We start from the raw sequence: 13,106 nt of genomic DNA, 5'->3' as shown, positions 1-13,106 counted from the left end.
TGGCACAACTTGACGCCATTCCCTCTGGTCCTATCACCAGTTATCTATGAGAAGAGGCCAACCCCCAGCTCCCCACACCTCCCAAAATACCAGTATTTTGCCCCTACTCCTTTTCTACACACCATGCTGTACAAAACTACCCCTAAAGCTTCGCTTCACAACAGATTTAACATTCAGTTCTCTGTCAGACCTTCACCCTTGGGTATATATGGGAAGGAATTGGCGCCCTAAAATAATGCTTGCTTATTTTAGAGGAGGCAGATAGCTGAAAATCCACTGAGACTGTTCTGTGGCTGTAGCTGAGGATGTAATTTATAACTTAAATAGCCAAACATTAAGGCCTGTGTGCCTGTTGATGAGGTTTTCCGTCCCTGCTTGACACAGTAAATGTTCCTGATACCGCACTTCCAATTTTCAACAAGGAGGTCAATTTCTTCAAATTATTTAAGGTGCTTAAATATCCCGATTTTTCTTGGGTGATGCGGATATGCTCAAAATGCTTCTGTCTTCTTTACAAATGTATTAATTCCTTGAATCAGTACTATCCTTGAACCCTGAATAGTACTTCTATAGAGTATGAAGGTGAAAACCAAGTCTCTTTATTACCAGCTCATCTGTCCGTCAGCCTTAGCCCTATCTAACAACAAGCTGCGTGCCTCATATTTTCAGTGGTTGTTTAGAAAATCCTGTTGTGTATGTGATAAACATACAGCGTAACTGCTAGTTTCAGTGTCAGCATAGATGATAAAAGCAGATACCAAACATTCCCTTTGCTTTTTCATCCTTTGCTGTAAATTGTTTATCCTTGAATAGAAATACGGAAAACTTGACTGTTTGCCCAGATTTGCAGCTGGTCTCTAAAGGGAGAAAAATGTTAAGCTCAAACAGTGAATTTGGAAGTTACTCTGCTGGCACCATCTATCCGATGGTTTGGTACGGTGTTGTGCAGTGCAGTCGCTAGGCTGCAGCTTCACGGACCTGGGATCCCAGCAGAAGAGCAGAGTTTTTCTTGGCCTGGGGCTGTTGTATCACGAATAACAACCCTGTGGTTTTCATTGCTGCCGGAAGCCAACAAATATCAGATCAAAGAGCTATCAAGAAACGATGCGACATTGATTGGCTAAAGTTGAAATGCTGCTTAGGCCTGATGGTGAGATTTGGGTCTGTCTGGCTAGTCTGTGACACTATATACAGCCAGCAGCACTGGAATCATTACAGATGTGAGACACCAAAAGTTTTAGTGACAAGGTAATACACCTTTTATAAAATCTAGGAAGAAAAAACAAACAAACAAACAAAACCTCAAAAGTCCTGGAACTTTCTTCTGACAATATGGAGATTGTGTGTGTCTCTCCTGTCTGAATAGAGATGCTATGGGTCACATAAGGACACATAAGGGTCACATAAGGACAGCTTAAATGTCTTGGGTTGGGGGAGAACACTGTAACTGAGTTCCTTTGGGGATTACTTTTGTTGCAATGCTTGTGAGTTTAGAGAATAACTGGTGTGCTGCCCTTCCCTTCTTTTGTCCCACCGCAGCTCATTACCAGGATATACAATGGTTAACCAATGTTTTTCAACTTTTTAAAGTTGCCGTGCACAGTTAGAATATTTGGGTAGACTGAGCAACCCTCATCTTATCTACTTAGGTGCTTAGCTTATGGTAAATAAGGAGATGGTTCGGTGACCGTGGTATATATTGTGAATTTTCCTTTGCTTCTCAGCATGTGGAGCTACGTAGGTGCTCCTGCTGTCTGTGGCAGTTAAAGGAACCTTTAATTATGTCCACACTCTGACTTGGAAAAAAAAAAAAGAGCAATCTGGTCTTCATCAGCACAAGCAATGCTTTAAAATAGTAGTTGATCAGGCCTTTCAGGAATTGTTTTTATTTGGTACTGGATGTTCTGTGTTGTGGCCTCTACCAGAACTAGAGGCATTAATGAGTGTTGAGAAACTGAATTTGAAACTGGGACAAGGGTGATCTCATCTCTTACACCAAACCTAATGTTTGTAAACTGTCTTGTGGGGTAGAGTCGGAATGACATTAGTGTATACACAGTGAATATTACCATAGTAAAACATGACCCAGGTGAACTAAAGAAGACTAGCTAAAGAGCCGGTGGAAGGCCAAAGTATCACAGAACACAACATAGGAATCTACTGGGTTCTGAGGATTTCTGCTGTGTTTCAGGGGCCCAGATATTGAGATGTACAAAGAATGCTGCCTCTACTGCCCCAGCATACCTCCTGTACGTAATCTTCATGTTTTATTTAAAACAGAAAACAGGAAGGCCCACCCCAGCACAGGCAGGCAACATCTATACATTGCATTAAAATTAAATAGACCTCTGTATCATTTATTTGGGGGTTTCATGTGTGTACTCACTTTCCATTTGTGGACTGAGCTTGCATTCCAGCCCATGCTGTATCATTCTGATCTATTTGGAGGCTGCCTGTCCCAGCTTCACTGTCCGTAACTGTAAGCAGTTGGCTCCTATGATAGTACCCAATGGACTTGCTGGTCAGTCTGAGGTTCCTCATATTTTCTGCCTCTCCTCATTTGAGAAGACCTTTAATGCAAACCTGGCAAGATTAGGGTTCTTTCGGTCTTGGGTATGAAACTAAGTTTCAAAGGGTAAAGGGTATTTAAGATCATTGCTTATCCCAAAGACAGACAGATGTTCCTATCAAGTCATGGTTCTCCAGAACTATGAATAAATTTGCAGCATACCTCCAGTAGTTCCTTGCTATACAATGCTGCACTACAGTTATTTTATTTTTTTTTTTTTTTTGACACTGATTTTCATGTCACTGTGTTAACACTGTAGGATGTTTATTTTGATGTACAAAAACACTTTGCAACATGAGTGAAACAGATGACAGGAATAAGTAAAATGCCATGGGGATTTGCAGGCATATACATTTCTACATCCACATATAATTTGAAATGCCAAATGTTTGTTCAACTATATGAAGCGATAAGTCACATTATGCTTGCAATTAACTAAGTGTTTTCATTTGGCCTTTTGTCTTTTCTGTATAGGAAGCATTAATGATAAGGGTTTATAGCATTATCCTTGTTAATACTTTGATCCACATACTTAGCCTGGAGAAGGAAAGAAAGAACGAAGAGGATATGTGCCAAGGTGGTAGTGTAAGCTGTTTGAAGCACAGCAAGCGGTGGGCACTGCTTTCCCAAGGTTGACATCTGAGCTGCGTGGTTAAGAGCATCCCTAGTGTGGGGAAAACTCACTTTAAAATAAATAAATAAATAAATAAATAAATAAATAAATAAATAAAAGAGCAGCCTCTTGGGTAAGGTAAGCATTCTTCATAGATTTTGCATGCCTCTTGGTAAGTCTCAGCAGTCTGCAAACTCTAACGTGACTCTTCATGGCTCTGTCCATGTCTCAGCATACTTTAACACCCAGCATAGCATGGATCCAAATCCCATTGTAACCAAGGGGGGGGGACGCTTTATCTTCCTGACACTCTGAATAAGATTCTTAACACAAGAATGGCTTTTTAATCTGAGTACAAGGGTGTCCTTTTTTCTGTGATCTCCTTTTTTTTTTTTTCCACACTTAATTTTCACACTGAATAACAGATCTAAGCAGTGTGCTTATAAAACATGGATTAAAATGGAGCAGGTGTTGCTTTTGAGGTTAGCATGAGTTACTCAAAAATTAAGTATTATAAGTGTTTGCTTTGTTTTCTGGGAAACTACCATTACTGTCTCACATTGGTTAAGCATTCTTTGGATTTCAAAACAAACAATGAAACTAAATAATGCAATACTGGAGAAGGTAAGTTAAAAGTTATAGTGCCAACGTTATTGTAAACATTGCAGTCTTAATCACTTACCTATACAGATGTTTTAATGCCTTCACTTAATCAGCTGGATTGTCCTACTGGAAAATGTGAAGACTTCAGGAAAAGGAACACTAAAACTATTTGCTTTGTACTTAATAAACTTCTCACAGTATGGTAAGTGTACCATGAATGACTTAAAATTAAAAAAAATATAATGTTAAAAGGTGTTCAGAAGCATTAAATAATACTAAGCCTTAAGTATTCATGAAGCTCAAATAAAGAATTTGAGTGATTATCTGTTTGCAATTCCCTCATAACTTTTTTTTTCCTTGTTGCTTGGACACAAGAAGTGTTTTGAGCAAGAGAAAAGACAATCTGATTATGGTGCAAAACAAATTTCATGTAGGTGACCAGCTACACATCACTAATTGGAAAGAGAGGAGTCGTACAGTTTTTACATAAATACAGAATTTGATTGCATAAACTGTCTGGTGCCTAAGTGCAATTAATAAAATAAATACATTTGTAAATGTAAGAAGATTGCAAAGAGGCAGAGTGGATTAAAAAAAAAAAAAAAAGTGCTTTTGACTGGTTTGTGTATATCACATCAAAGAAACCAGATCTTATTTTTAAACAGAGAAAATGAAAATGGATATAAATGAAAATTTGGGGGGAGGGGGTTTTAATGGAGAAAAAGAAGCTGAGTTATTACTCCTTGATCTGATAGCAAACCATCTGGCAATATGCTGCCAAATCATTATGTATCCTTCGTATGACTCAGTGCTAATGAGATGTGCAGGGATTATGCAGACTTCTTGTGCTTTCAACATCGGTAGAATGTTTTAAAAATAACACTTGCAATATTAGTATGACATGTACTTGCGATGAATTTCTGACAGCAATCCAAACTTTTTTTTTTTCATTAGAAAATATCCCAAGCACTTCAAAGACCATCCAAACTTTGATTTTTATGTGAACTAAAAAAAGCCAAACAACACTCAAATATCTATACTACGAAATTAATTTTTCTTTTTCAACAGCTTGCTGAACATATACTGACTAAGCAGTTAGGCTTGAACACCATGAAAAAGCAGATAACGAGATATAGCTCCACTGCACTTTACTGCAAGCATGCTTTGAAAGAGCCAGCCTTTATTACATCTCTAGTTAATCTTTTTGTAATCATCTTCTAAAGTGTCTGTGCGTGGCATGGTGTGTGTCTGTGTTTACAAGAAGTCCAACATTTTCATATATTGTTTCCTAAGAATAGGCTGCTAGGTTTGTTATTTGCCTGCTTGCATAGTCACGAAGTAAACAATTGCCACAAACAAATGGAGGGTTTTCTTTTAGCATTTATAGCATGTGCACGGCTATACTTAGAGTAAATTAGCTATTACAAATACACAACCATCTTAAGCACGCTGTCACAGAAAACTTGATAAAATGTATTTTGCGAATTTAAACCTTCAGATTGTCTTCATGTGAAAGCTACAAACAAACACTGAATACAATATCAGATATTAAAAGTTAAAAATCAGCGGGCTGAGTAAGTGCTTTAAAAGGCCTGATTGCTTTCTCCTCCATCAGAAATGTCTGAAAGGTTGTACATCCAAGGCTTTTATAAATGATTCTTTAAAAGAAAAAAAGAAAACAGGATATGCTTGACTAAGAAATATTAAGTGTATTGTGGAAGTTGAGGGACTATGAAAGGAGCTTGTTTATTTGTTAGGTGGACATAAGGTTCAGTTATGAATCTGTGGTGAAAATAAGATAACCTAAATCCTTAGCTGTAGAAAGGACTGGTAAGCATGAAGGAAGCACTATCAGAAAAACTTCATCAGAACGTTCCACTGCAGAGATACAGCTCTTAGCACAAGACTACTTCATGTGATCTGGACACTTGTGTAAATTAAAGTATGATTTATTGTGTGTAGTACGAATAGCATACTCTGTAAAGTGGTATAAGTAATCCGTTACTTAGATTTATTTAGAGACTTCAATTTACTTGCACCACAAAAGTATTCTTAGTGGAGGATTTTTATTTATTTTTTTAAGTTTAGACATCGTCATCTAATATTCCTCTCCTATAAGGATGAGAGCAAAATTCAAAATAAAAATGAGATGTACACATTTAACAGTGACTGTCATTAATGATCTCCTGGTAGACTTTTCCAATATGAATTCTTTATGGTAATGGATGGCTGCCTTTCTAAAAAAAGTTAGACCTTTGAACATGGGCTAGATTCAAGGCTCAATGGATGGAGCTGGATTGTCATGCAACAAGTTTGATTTTCATGGTGTCCCAGGAAAGCCCATGCACATGCAACATGCTGAAGACTAAGCCCTATGAGAGACTCCTAACCAGATGGGCCCAAAAGGTGGGGAAACTAAAATAATGAGCAACTTAGGAACTTTGACAGCTTGTCTGAATTTACCCAAACTTTGCTAATATACATTTTACAAGGAATTCAAGACAAAGCAAAAGAAATAAGAAATATTTACGTTTTGAAACTCATCACACTCTAATTTTATTTCTGAGCTGAGTTTTGGCATATAGGAATGATGATTAATAAGCATTTCATAGTTGCTGCTTTTTTGTTTTGCTTGTTTTTTTGTTTTGCTTGTTTGCTCAGTAAAGAAAAACAAGCTTATCTATAACATGTGGACATTGGGGGGCACTATAGCCTCACGTAAACCTCCTATCAAGTTGTACTATGCTGGTTCTGCTGCTTTTTTTCTTCTAGCATAACTATATAAGAAGCAGAACTAATAACTGCCTATGTATTTATTTTTATTTTTTTTAGCTTGCTTTTAAGTAATCATCTTGCTCTAAATGGTAAAGGATTTCTGACTAAGAACTGATGTTGCTTAATTTAAGGAACTCTTGTTTCAAGAGCTGATCTACAGATCATCCGTGAAGCTTTCTGCTGAAAACAGAAAGATGTGCTTCTCATCCCATCTGCTTTCGTGCGTGTGTGCCCCAGCCAACCTACAGTGAAGCTGTGCAGTAATGCAGAAAGCAGGAATTGCTCTTGTGTGGTTTATTCTCATCTCCTTCAGTTTAAAATGATTTCTGAATTAAAAGCTGCTTTGCACTGGTGACATAGCTGACATAGCGGATATTGTTATATGCTTCTGCAAATGCCACATCTCCTCTAAGCAGCTTACTTTTACAATGTATTTAGGTCTTTTTAATTGGATCTTAATCTTCTTGCTGGCAGGTACAAACTTTGTTTTAGATCAGGAAACACATGTATTCCACCTTTGAAATTAATACATTAGTGGTATAAAACATATGACAAATACTTATTTTAGCTATTGGCATGTGTGTGTATATTTTTATATATATCTGTGTTTTTTGTTGTTGTTGTTTTTGTTTTTTAAGTATTATTTTTTATTTTTCCCTGGAGATAATTAAATTTACTGTACAGAACAAAATATTCAAATGGTAGATAACTAAAAACATGTTACCATTAGATTAAGTCAACAGAGGTTTCATTTTGAAAATTGACTGACCAGTTATACAGTGCTTACTACTGCGGGACAGACATGTAAAAAGGAATACAGTATTTGGATTAATCTTCAGTTTCTGGCTGTATTTGAAGCAAGACAACAGGCTTTGGATAAAGGCTAACTGAATGACCCTAAATTTTGGGCTAAATGGAAATCAGCATAAAAATATTGCTTATTTTATAAAAATGTTGCCATCAAGTGAGATATCAGAAACAATAACAAATCAAATATCCATAGTATCTGCTATAAACTGTTTATGAACCTGTAGAAGTTTGCAGTGTTAGTTCAAGCCTTGTAAGAAATGTGTTCAGTAGAATCTGACCCAGATACAAAACTCACAAATAGATTATTAAAATAAATTTACTGTGTTTTCTATCTGTAATGCATTATCTGACCAGCTATACCTGTTTATGCTGCTCCAAAACTGATCGCAGTGCAGTTTTGCAAGTTCAAGATCTTTCCTTCTACAAATATTTAAAGGCTTACAAGTAAACTTGGAGCAACACACAACACAGTTTCTGACCTGAAAGGTGGACAGAAGCTTTAAATATACAGTGGGAGAACCACTGATGATCAGTGAGTGGGTCAACATAAGAAGAATCATATTCCTCTATTCTTTAGTGGAAAAAGAAATTGAGAAGAAGCTTGATACTATTTCTGAATTCTGGTAATATTACTGAAAAAAATATATAAGGATTTTTTTTTTTTTCCCTAGGCCCAGGCACTGGCTTATTTTTGCATAGCAATTTCTGATGATGGGTGTTTCAAACTCTCAAAATGGTTTTACCCAGTACATTGTGCCTTCTGACTAGAACCAGGAAAGGAGCAGAGGATGACTAGGGACTGTGACTGAAGAAGTGATGTCCTGGACTGTACTTTTCCTTTCATAGGGGTTCATTTTGATCACTGAATTTGGTGCTGAGTGTCAGCCAGGGCATGGGAGTCTTGCATAACTGGTAGACGGTTTTGATTTGTGATGTCTCCATGCTTTGACAGGCAGCATGTGTCCTGTAGCTGTGAGTACACAGAAGGAAACCTCAAGAGGTCATTTAATTCATAAGTCCTGTCCCAACCCTCCCCACCACATAATTTTAATACTGTACATTCTGTAGTAGAATCTGTTGGAAACAATAATTTGTCTTTCAAGCCTACTTATCAGATCAAGTCCCTTCCAAGTACATTCTCTGCCAAATAATGGTGATGAAAAGACAAAATCGTTATTGAGAACATCACTGCTGAGTGTTGTAGGTTGGCCCTGGCCAGCAGGTAAACACCCACACAGCTGCTTGCTCACTCTCACCCCTTTGTCCAGCGGAACAGGGGAGAAAGGAAGAGCAAACTTGTGGGTTGAGAAAAAGACGGTTTAATAAATAAAGGAAAGAGGGGAAGGAAGAAAAACAACATGAAGTGACGCAAAGGCAGTAAGTCACCACCTCTCACAAGCAGTGCAATGTTAGCCAGTCTCCAAGCAACAGCCACACTGGAGTTCAACTCCCCCCCTTCTTCCTCTAACCCAGTTTTTCTTGCTGAGCACGGGGTTACACGTGTGAAGTATCCCTTTGGCCAGTTCAGGTCTGTGTTTCCAGCTGTGTCCCCTCCCAGCTTCTCCCTCAATGGATGGGATGGGATGGGGTGCAAGGACAGCAGCAGAAGGGCTGCTGTGAAGAAAGTTAACTCCATCCTGGCCAGACCCAGCACACCAAGTCTGTGAAGATTTTTAGGTAAAATTCAACACTCCAGTTGTTTTCCACACTGCTTACACACGGCTCCAGTTACTGGGGCTTACTGTGCATCTCTTAGGCATTTTCTCAGGGTTTGTGGTGTTTTTGTAGAGTGACATAAAGTTTTGTTACTGCTGATAAACACTATAGCATACTGGGCATGTCCAAAAAACATTTTTTTTCCAAAGAGTCTTAACAGCATTTTTGATTTAGAACTGTAAATTTTGCTTCAGTAATTTCTTTCTTTATGGCTTTGACATCAACGTCCTATCTTTGACTTTTTTCATACATCATGTTCATTTGATGCTGTTGCATGTGAGTGGCTCTGTACCACACTGACATTCTGTGTTGTTGTTGTTGTTTTAATCCAATTTCATTTGAATTTCTGTATCAAAAGCAGAAGTAGTCCTAAGGGAGCAGTTGCTGGTGGACACAATTAGCTTTGAGGCTAATACAGGCTGCAGTAAGTGCAGTTGCTCTGAAGTGGCACCAGACTGTAGTGGCTCCTAAGACGCATTTCATAACTTGCCCTCCAGGATTTTGACTGTTCCCCCAGCTTGGAGTCATCTGCAAGCATGCTGAAGGTGCATCCCTACAGGAATTGTTCGGGACAGTGATTAAATAAGGCCAGCAGCTGCCTGTATAGCCCAGAGTTGTCAGTATGAAGGCAGCTGCTGTGGTTTATCACTCTGTGTTAAGCAGCTTCAGATATCAGGATGCAACCTAGCACTACGATGTCATTGTCAAAGCTTTTTTGGGATCTTTGAGGTTTGGACTCTCTCTTGTTATCTTGCTCTACACCAGAAAGCGTTCCTGGCTGATAATGATCATGATTCTATGAAAAGAGGGCTCTTCTCTGTATCAGTTCATGCAACTCACTAGCTTTTTAAAACCCTGTGTGCTGGGATGCTGTGAGAGTATCCATGTGTCCTGGTTTGAAGCCCACTCCTATAGAAATAGCGTTGGCATTAGCTACTCGACTAGAGATGAGCTTTCTCTCAAGTGTCATTAAGATACGAGCAAAGGATTTATGAAACGATGTAGCTACGAAGCTATGGAGACATGACTAAATGAGAAAACTATGCCTAATCTATTTACATTAAAATAAAATGTGGAGACCTACCAGCTAGTGAGGATTTTCCAAACTTACTCATTCTGGGACGTGATTATTGTGCCCATCCAAGCTGGATCACAGGAGAGCTACTTCAGCTAAAGAATCTAGCTCTTATATTCCTGCCATTGCTTACAGTGTTCTGATGAGAGTATAATCCCCTGAATTTATTGGGATTACTGGCAATAACCATTGTAAAACAGACATACCCCAAAGTCTTTGGTATTGCCATCTTGCAGGATGGATTTTTCCTGGGTTTGAAATCTACTCTGGATGTTGCACACTCTTTGGACATCTCTGAATGCCTACTTGTCTGTCCTACTCCTTGGGAGGTGTGGTTTTCTTATTTTTTTTTGCTGCCATGTTGGCATGGTATAACAACTCTTGACTTGGTTCCCAAACTCTCATAGCTTACAGTGCAGGTGTAATAAAACTATAAAATACGTGGAAGCCACTTGTGAGAATTGTAATGTTGAGGCAGTAAACTCAGCAGCTGATGGAACCCTTGAGAGAGCACATCAAAACAGCAGAAAAGTTACTGAGACAAAATCAGAGGCCACTATTTGCCCGTCCACTGCAGTGTTCCTTGAGCAGCTCACCTTGTTTTTCTTCCTGCCACTATGACAAAGTGCACAGTGGAGAAGGGAAGGCAATTCTTTATACTACTCTTTCTTTTCCTGTGGGAACAGAAGAAGGGAAAATAGTCAATATGTCCGCTAAGCTCTTATAATATATGGGAACATTTGGTTCCTATGTCGTTTTGCTCACTTAGAGCCCTTGTTGTTCAACTATACTGTGACTCTCTCCATTCAGGTGGTATTTTCATATATTGATAAAAAGAGACTATCAAGTACTTTAGGACTAATGTCTGTTATTTTCAGATAGCTGCACTTCAGCAGGGAAAATACAAAGAACTCCGATATGCTTGGTAGAGGCAATTTTGTGTCAGATGGAAGCAGCAGGAGACAAAACAGGAAAGAGTATCAAGCCTGACAGTTCTTCTAGGCAGGCTGTTCATTTGACCAAAGGAGTCGGCAATATGCCCGTGGTTTATAATCAAGGCTGAAAAGCTTCATTCCTCTACATTTGCCTCTAGAAGCATTACCCTTGTTTCTCCTTGACTGTGTGCAATACAAAGACAGATGCAAAACTCATCTTCTTCTCATCACCCAAGAGTCTCAAGAAATCAAAATAAGGCTTTTCCCCCATAATTTTAGCCTGACTGCTATTTGTCTGCAAATACTGATTCTGAAAGAGTTTTTCAAAAATCTTGGACTAAAATAATTTATAACTGAATCATCCTGTCAATATCATATGGGATTAAATCACTTAAAACGCTCGGTTCTGAACCTAGATAATTTCTAATCAAATAATTTGCTTTCAGAAGTAATCTTATCAAATAAAACTGGACAAAACACTGAGTTTCCAAAAGTAGAAAAGCAAAAAAAATGATAATTGTACATGGTTGAATGTTACAAAATGTTAATACTAGCTTAGGGATAATGTGCTTTATGTGCTTTCCACTGGACACTGGCAATTTGATATATATATATATATTTTTTTTTTTTTTTAGATAGTTTCGAAGTACTGTAGTAGTTAGAACAAAGCCAAAGAAGAGGTAGAAATTTAGGGGTGTAGAATGACTAAAGCCAACATGGTGACTTTGCACATCTGAGGATGCACTAGAATACAGTCATTGAAATTTAAGGCCTGAAACAATATGGCAAGAACAATAAAGGATCAGATTCTGCAACTAAGCTATGATCCTGTGGGAACGAGGGAATAAAGGCTTTGGGGGCCTAGGGAGAAGGAGGAAATTTAGTTGCTAGCTTCACCTTCCAAAGTATTGCAGTTTCCAAGGTTGCATCTCTCCTACACAGACCTCTTGTTTTACTGCTATTGCACATTTTAAAGTACAAATTTAGGAAACGTTAAACTTGACAAACTGCAGCTATAGGTTATATTCTTTACACTAGCTGAATAATAAGCATCACCATTTGTTTCTCTGAGATTATGCATTTCAGAAAGTAAATCACATCTGGAATCTGGCAGTGCAGAGGCAAAAGATGTGCAGTGATACTTACAAGAATGATCCGATCAGACATTTTAAGGTGGGGACTAAAAAGGAGATTGAAGTACTGATGCCTAAAGCAGCTTTCTCAAGATGCTGGGGATCTGTGTCATGTTCCGTGAATTGACAGAACTCCTGATTCTCACCCCATGGCAATAGTTTATGATTCAAAGATGCTGAATTACCTGTATTGTGATGTCCCCCTCTTCCATCCCAAGCATGCATAATAAATAAGTGGACTAGGTTGTCATCTTCTACCTTGGAACTTCTTCCACTGTTGCCTGTTTTTCTGACATGACTATCGGAGCATTTTGTTCTGGGCTAGAAACATTATCTGTTCTTTGGTTTATGTAAAGGAAGAACTGAATAAAACATTAGCCCAAATGGCACAGTTGGAACACATGTATATATTGTGAAAGTTTGTTCTTATGCTTTGTATAATAATAAACACTTGCCATAACTACTACGAGCTTCTTTCTCCATTGGGACTCTGGATTCTCTACCTTCTTGCAGCCACTTGATACACGAAAAAGCTTAAAATAGTAACACCGGATCTATTAAGAGGTGTAAAGACTTAAATTTACCATGTGAGGGGTCCTGTTGATCTCTAACTGTTTAGGCACATAAAGTGGTTTTAGGAACAAAATAATAGCTGAAAAGTTGTACTCATTCAAATCTTGGACAATTTTTAATTGGTGAAATATTGCTCTGTCTTTTGGATCAAACTGTCAGGATGAAGTAAAGCAGCAAATCTTCCACAAATTGGTAAGTAAAAAAACTCAGAAACTCTACAGGCCTTGTATTCATACAGTTTACACTACTATACTAAATTTTGTTGACTAAAATATAGTAAAACAGATGTAAAATTTCTGTAACA

Source organism: Anas platyrhynchos, chromosome 1, assembly GCF_047663525.1.
Source record: "Anas platyrhynchos isolate ZD024472 breed Pekin duck chromosome 1, IASCAAS_PekinDuck_T2T, whole genome shotgun sequence".
Lineage (NCBI taxonomy): Eukaryota > Metazoa > Chordata > Aves > Anseriformes > Anatidae > Anas > Anas platyrhynchos.
This window is presented reverse-complemented; position numbering follows the sequence as displayed.